Raw genomic sequence first — 8186 nt, forward strand, 5'->3', positions numbered from 1 at the left:
GAGGGGAAGAAAAACCTGTCAAAAATTAGGTAGAACATCCTTGAATGGCAATTAGCGTGCCCAGAATTTGTTTTATGTGCAATGCAGTTGCAAGTAGCTGCTTCTTATTAAATGAAAATCCTGTATTATGTACTTCAGGAACATTCCAACTAATGAGTATGTAATGTCCTTAGTGTAACACAGAACTTCTTTTTGTGTTCACAACCACAAAATGCTGGAAACTTGACAAATGATATCATTTAAGACAGATGCCTGCCTTAGGGACCTGTTTTTTGGCTTCCTGTTTCTGGTTTTTATTTCAATAACATTTGTAATTGCCACAGGATCTGTACCTGCATAGTGTTTTAACTCCTTCACATATACCCCAATGCATTAACTCCTTGGGTAGGTACCCAGGAATACTTTTTTTCTTTTTTCTTTTTTTCTTTTTCCTCCCCAGCTGGTGTGTTCTTCCTACTTCTCCCAGGCACAGCTACACACATAAATAAAAGCTGGATCTTATTAGACCAGATGAAATGGTAAAAAGGGGGTAAACACTTACTGCACTTGCTGTGTTTTACTAGCACAGAAGTTCATCTAGACCAGGCCCAAGGCAAAACCCAAGAAACAGTGAGGTAGAGTCTGCTGGTTCTCAGTGAGAGGCAACAGAATTCTGTGTACATGGCCTAGGCACACAATACCTTGATCTCAGTTATACTTTCCAATGTACATTTCCCCATTAAACTCACATTCTTAGGTTATAGGGCAGGAGTATTTTTGACATCACTTATGTTGATGCTGGTTATAAGGGGCATTTTGGCTGTGCTGGTTCAACACGAGTTGGAAGTTGCTGTGCCTGCAGCAGAGCCTGATTCATGTAAAACCCTTATCACAGGACAAGAGCAGTTTTCAGCTCCCCAGGCACTCAGCACAGATCCTGGCAGACTGCAAGAAACCTTCCCACAATCCATAACAGCCAGAGGTTTTGGTGGTGGTTTATAGCATGTTCTTTCTCAGTCTTTTTTTGTAGGTCTTACGAAAAAACATTAAAAATGGGCTGTGTACAAGAAGCTTACATGATTCTTCGTAGGGGAATTTTCAATGAGCCACTTCACTGAATACTGCAGGGTGCAGTAATAACAAAAAAAAAAAAAAGGCTTGGAAAGAGCATGAGGTCTTGGCACCTATTCTGCAGGTGAGACTTTTCTATTTGTCATAAGCAGTTACCTCTCTGGGACTTAGAGTATTTTCTGATGTTATTTTGAAGCAAAAACTCTACATTCAATCTTTCTGTCATAGGACATGCAGACTCATTGCACCTGTACTCTTAAGACAAGTTTATCCCAGGAAGTGCTGAACAACTGGATCTTTCTTCAGAACTGGAGCTGATGACTCTAAAAACCTCAAGAAATGTCTCTGTTTACTGCAAGGCCAGACAGCACATCATAAAAATCTACCCTCCAGGCTTTCTGTAAGAGAAGGAGGGGGAGGTCTTTCTCTTCTGTCACAAGAGGGAGGTCAAAAGGACCAAGTGAGTGCCAGACCAAGTCACTTCTGCTGTTCTAGGGTTCATTTTCAGAGAAAGTAGGCAGGCACACAAATCTCATTATGCGTTACGAGGATCTGTGCAAAGGCTTCTTGTGCGCTGTCTTAAAACCATACCCCTAAGGGACTCATTCACAAAGGGAATAGAAGGAAAGGAAATTTGTATATTTTCTGGAAGCAGTAAGACATGACATGCAGTGCGGTTCTGGCTGATTACAGCATGCCTCAGGTGAGCTGGGAGGCACGAGGCTGCCAGCCAAGTGATTTCAACCACCCAAGAAAGAGAGCTCCACAGAAATGCATTGTGTGGCATGTCTGATTGCTACAAAGAAAAACACTCCAACTTCATTCACATTGGCATGGCATTATTGGCATGACTGTTCCTGGCAGCCTATTGGAAAGTTTTATTTGCATCCAGAGTTTTGAAAGCCATTTCATAACATTAAACAAGAATAATGCTGAAAACGCCTAGCTTATTTGCCCCTTGACACTTGTGTGTAATTGAAGCCCTAATGAGGGGTTCTCCTTGAATTGTGTTACTTCTAAAATAACCCCTGAATACAAGCAACATAACGTGCCTTTCCTCCCTGCATAGGGTGTGGCAAGAGTAGCCAGATGAAATACATTATTTTTTCCTGTGTCCTCAGTAATCGAGATGCAGAGTCAGTTACTGGATCATTTGACTTCTTACTGAGCTGGGAAACCTCAATCTGCTATCACAACTGCCTACAAATAAGAGAGATATTGAATCGGTTTCCTCTCCTGGGAATGTAAATGAGGAACAAGAATAACACTCTTGAAACAGTGTAAAAACAGTCTCTGAGGAGAAACTGGCTCTTGTTTCTGTGTGTGTGTGTTCATGCTTCTGGAAAAAACAGTTTTAACACACAGACCTGCCTTACCTCAACTTGTAGTGAAATTTCCCAGGGCGTCCAGATAACTTCCAAAGTCTTGGGAAATTCAGTCAGTGGTGTTGTAAGAGCTATGGTGGCAATGGCAGCAGCTTTGCAAGCTCTGAGCTCTTGGATGATGGGTGGTGGCAAAGCAAACCTTGCTCTGGAGGAACTGCTAAAAAGACAGCCCTCCAGTTCCCAGGTATTCTCTGAATTAATTGGACTGTGGGGGACATATTACTGTCCATCCTGGTTCAAAAAAACCCCACCTTTTCCCCTCATTCCTGTAAGTCACAATTTTGACTTACTTGATAACTCCTTTTTCTCTTCCTTCTGCCTCTTGCTCTCTGCTTCCCTCCATACTACCAACAAAAAATAAAGGGTGAAAATAATAATAGAGAGGGAAGCTGCTGGAAGTGTTTCAGGTTTTTCTCTCCCTTTTCTTTGGGGGGTAAGTCAAGTTCCCTTGTAATATATGTAAACCTCAGAAAGCAGAGTTTTGTCTATATGCTCTGCAACAAAATTTGAGTAGATCGAAAGCAAATATATACAGTTCACATTTTACCACAGAAACAGACAATTTCTCTTCACAATGTGCGAGATCTTTTCTAGCTACGTGGGGGAAAACCAAAATAACCCATCAAGGTTTTTTTTTCACTTGTGTGATTTAATTTGCAGTGTCTCTCATTCTGTTAATGTGATGAGGCAACTTTTTTGGCATTTCCTCCTTTCTTATTTGAGAAAAGCTGCCATGTTCAGCAGCCACTAAACGCACATCATGGCACAAAGAGGAAGCAGCCAAACACTCCTCCTTTTCCATGAACTTGAAATTGTAGCAATACAAAACATTTCAGCATTGGGTCACATGGTATGAACTAGAACCCGGTAAGATGGTTGGTGGGCTGTAGATAAAAGATGCTGTAGAGACGAAGATTATATCTAACAGGAGCAAAAAGAGCATGTTGGTAGTGGTGTGTTCAGGTGATTGGAGGAAAGCCAAAGCCTATGCTTCACCTCAGGTGAGTTCAGGTTTTTCCCCCCCATGTAAATCAGATACAGTCCTAAATCTAACAGAAGTGCTTCACAAATATACTGCAGTGAGCACTGATGCCAGTGTCCTTGCTTTCTAGACTATTTTCTTCCATCTTCTTGGAATTATGTCACATTTTCAACTAATTACAGACAAGGTAAGGTGGGAAGGTGAAAGCAATTATTTCTTTGCTTCCAGAAATAGAGCCAGAAATTTACCAGTGATATATAAATAGCAGCAGTACTTTTTAATATTTTCAGTAAACAGAATGTTGATAGTGCCTTCAAGATGGCTGGAGGGGAATGGTCACTCAAGCTAAGAGTTTTTTGGAGCTTCTCATCATAAATTTGCCAGAGTACAACTAACATCCATGCTTATCCAAATGATGGAAATGTTTCTTGGTCCTTGAAAACTAGCTATCCTGTACCAGAGAGAATATGGAGAATGGTGCTGTTCCAGTGCTTTTCTATCTGCCACTGTAAGTGGAAATGTTGAACAACCCCCAGTCCTGACACTTGTAAATCAGACAATATGAACAAAGCTCTGAAAACAAGCATATTTGCTCTAAGACCCTGTATAACTCCAAGATCATAGTTTCAGAGTGTTGTGGGTGACTTCATCTATTTGTTCAACACTGTATTTAAAAAAAACCACCAACCCTAACAGTCCTATTCTCTGTCCAGGGTTGCCCTGGTTCTGTGCCTGGCAGACTGGCTTCGCTCTGAAGTGCACCAGCTCTCCATGCCTTGTATATTTTAATGCTGACACTGATCTTCAATCAGCCTTGCTCTGGCCTTCCAGTGAAAATATGCCAAAATGTCATAGGTTTCCAAATGAAATGCAAATACTGAACTTTCTGAAATTTACTGATAGTATTTTACTCCTTTACTGCATCTGAGCTGTACCAATGAGGCACATCGGAAACAAGGGTTTAAGATTCCTGACAGCAAAGGTCTTTGCACTTGCCACTCCACAGGTGTCTCAGCTGGATGGTTTGTGGCACCTTGATGATCTTAAAGGTCTTTTCCAACCTAAATGATTCTACAATTCTGCCTCTCATGAAGAATATGAGTTCTCTGCATGCTTGCTCACTCAGCACAATGAAAAAAAGCAATGAAATACTCGAAGTCAGGTCAGACTTTTCTCACATGTAAGTGTTATTACACAGATGTCACAGCAGCAGGTGCAAAATAAATACCTGGGTAATGGAAACCATTTGCTTTGCCTTTAGCCACAGGCATCAGGTCTGATTTACTTGTGGCTAGCAGCTAAGAGAGCAAGGGAGAGCCAGGTCCCTATAGCCAGGCTCACTTTTACTTGCTCAGAGATGTGAAAAGATAGCCACAGTGGAAGCTGCTCCAGAGGACATCATCCTATTTTTCACCCATACCCTCTTCCTCATGTTCCCTGCTATTCTGCCAGAGCAGTGAGATTTAGCTGAGCCTTGAATCCACACTTACGCACTGCCCTTTCATCATTTGGACCTCGGTGGATGTACACAATCTGGAGCAGTCTTTGCTCAAGGCAAACAAAGTAAAGGAGGAGAGTGACATTTCAGTCTTTCATTGCAGAGTCATTCAGGTCACTCACTGAAATTATAGACACCAGCTCCAGCAATGTTAACAGCCAACTTTAGATTATTAACCATCCTTTTGATAGCAGTACATTTATGGTGCCAGTGCACTGAGAATTCCTCCAAATTACAGGGTGTCCTAATACAGCCGGTCAAACCACATGGACCTCTAGATGCAGCAAGCAGTATAATTGTATAATTAAACCTGTTTTCTCATTTGTACTTTCCTAGCAGCACTCAAAATATGCTCTCAACCACTGGACGCTGTTCTTTGCATCAGGCTATGAAAAGAGATAAGAGCGAAGGGTGCCTTAACAATAGCTCATTAAGAAGACATCAACCATTTTCTTTCATTATATTATTTATGTTTTGGGTGATAATACAACACTATTTCCAGGGCAAAGTGCACTCAAGAAGCATATTGGCCTGTAGGTGGTTTCATTTGATTAGATTAAGAAGGGGGAAAGCTACAGCAATTTCTTTTACCTGCTGTTTTCCTGAAAGGCCTGAGCTTTTTCTTACTCTCATCAGGCCATATATTGCCAATACATTTGAGATCCACCAAACTTCATTAGTTCTTTCAGATGCTTCTGGGAAAGACAGTGACTCTTTCTTATCCCCTAAGGCTCTAGAAATTCTTCACTGCAACAATCACTGGCATGCCTGGTAAGATCCATTTTTTAACATAATGACCTTCTGCATAGAAGCAAACAAACATGAAGAGGACCTAAACATTTAGATCATAAAGCTGATTTCACACAAAGGAGTCCATGTAAAAAAAACCCTCTACCAATAATAATAGTAATAATAATAGTACCACAGATAATGGTTTTGAATACTTATTTTCATTCCTTTAATTGCATTTTATAGTTAGTCAAATACTCTGTTAATTACAATCTTTCCTCATATTTTTTCTTTATTCTCCCACAGCCATTTTCAGTGTCTAATGCTGCTGTTGTACATTTTGGTACCTACATGAAGATCCAAGAATAAATTTTGGCCCTGATCATGGAATATTTACTCGCTTTGAAATGTAAGTAAAAAAAAAATTAAACTGATAACTGGAAACTGTAAGAGCTGGAAATCCCTTACTTATTGTAGTGCACCTTCTATCTCTTTAACTGTTGCTTTTCCTCTATAAACAATACTAATGATCATTTAAAAAATTCAACAAAACATAGCAAAACAAAAACCAAAACAAAATCCCAAAAAATTTTAAAAACTACACCAAAAAACCCACCCAAAACCCAAACAAAAAACCACACAAAGCTGGGAGGTGCAGAAGGGATAGAAACTATCACACATTCCAAAGAGAACACGAGAGAATTTAGAGGCTATGTCACAGAGTGCATGCCAGGTCTGCTCCTTGTTATGGAGAGGGACTCTAACTGAGTTCATAGGGTGTGTTTGGATCCCCACGCCTGTGTGTAAGAATTAATTAAGAGACCAGAGAGCAGCTAGAAAGAACTGCTCCTCATGCTCCTTTAAGCCCTGAAAGAGTCCACTAAATATGATTACTGTGAAGAAGAATGACATCTTAATACTAACTGAGAAAGCACTATTTAAGTTATTAATATAAAGTACAAATACATTCAGTGTCTGAAAGAGTCTTGTAGCAAAAAAAAAAATTAAAAAAAAGGAAAAAAAGGAAGCCGTGAAAAACAAAAAAATGGGCAAAAGATTTCTGATTTTCGAAGTAATAGAATTAGTTTGACTGTATATACTATTTGCTGCCTTTCTGAATTACAGATCACTGAGATCTCCATCCAGAAATGCAATGTACTGGTATTCATCTTGTCAATGATATATACTCAGAGGGCTATTTCTCTAATTGATGGCTTCATCATTCAATTCAAGATGCATAAGGATAGCTATTGTTATCTAACACTATCATATGTTCCTATTGTTCCACACTTCTCTCCTTGTCAATAGCATCCAAGATATCCTATCTAAATCTTCAAGATAGCAAAAGAAAGGTGCATTATTTGTTGACTCCACACATCGCATTATTAAGCATTTGTGAGCAACCTGCACATCTCCCCACTGACATCTTTAAATATTCAATTAAAATTGGACGAGAGAGTACACCAATACAAATAAATACTCAATCATATGAAGGCTTTGCACTGAATTCTTATATTATTCTAATACAGGTGCTTGCTAGCAGGCACTCAGTTGAAATCAGGACAGTGATGGGAGTGTGAGAATGAATGGTGTATGAAAGGGAGGAAGGCAGATTGCTTTATGGTGGAGTCAAGGCAGAGGTTTGACAGGAAATGCTTCTCTCTATACAACTAAGCAGGGAAGGAGAACCCTATTATATGGATGAGCGGGACCAGCACTGGCATCTTGTCATTCTAACTTGTATAAGTAAGCAAGCTTAATTGCGTCTTGTCTTTTCAAGATGATTTTCCACCAACAATCTCATTATCACACACATATGTTTATTGCACATATTCGAGTCCCTCCATGCAGACCTGAATGCAGTGAGGAGAGCAGCAATATTACATTATCCAGTAACATTGTTTTTTTCCTTTTTTTCCTTTTAACCAGGCAGATGTGACCTGCCTTCTCCTGCAACTACTAGGGTGACCAGAGGCAGTGGAATATACACCAAGACTGGAAAGAATAAAACCAAAGGGAAAGCAAGCTGTCAAGAGAACAGTGTACTGAAGAGGAAAAATGTAAAACATGACTTCTATTTACCATGATTAATATGTAAAGTTAACATGCTTGTCATGGAATATATTAATATGTATGTTTTCCTATTATGTAGGTCTTTTCTTATATTACTTATTAGAAAGGGATATAATCACAATGATGGGACAAGAATGCCACTTAAAAATTAGGTGATGCCCAGTCAACATAATATAACCACTACTGTGTCATTTCTGATTTAGATGTGGTGATATCAGTATAATTGCCACTGGGAAGAAATTAAAATGGCTGTTAATGATAAATAAAATGACAAGAAGGAGGATCCTCCTTCACATATAATTCCAAGTAAGATAGAGCTGCTGAATTCCTTGAGCACTCAGTGCTGTTCATTGATAAAGAGGAAACAAGCAGGTTTTGTGCAGCTGCATGGCCATAAGATATGCCCTGTTCCTTCCCAAGCCCAAATGTAGACATCCTAGGTTTAAAAATATTTCACTGTGCTATTTCC

General features: G+C 39.6%; 1 long non-coding RNA gene across 1 annotated transcript; it reads left to right on the forward strand.

The window, feature by feature from the left end:
- The first annotated feature begins 211 nt into the window (after window positions 1–211).
- On the forward strand, window positions 212–7789 carry LOC306799689. The gene is made up of 3 exons (XR_013773666.1): window positions 212–1174; window positions 5951–6053; window positions 7574–7789. It is a non-coding gene; the product is annotated as an uncharacterized lncRNA (long non-coding RNA).
- Window positions 7790–8186: the final 397 nt, after the last annotated feature.

Source organism: Erithacus rubecula (genome assembly GCF_903797595.1).
Source record: "Erithacus rubecula genome assembly, chromosome: 3".
In the NCBI taxonomy this organism is placed as follows: Eukaryota; Metazoa; Chordata; class Aves; order Passeriformes; family Muscicapidae; genus Erithacus; species Erithacus rubecula.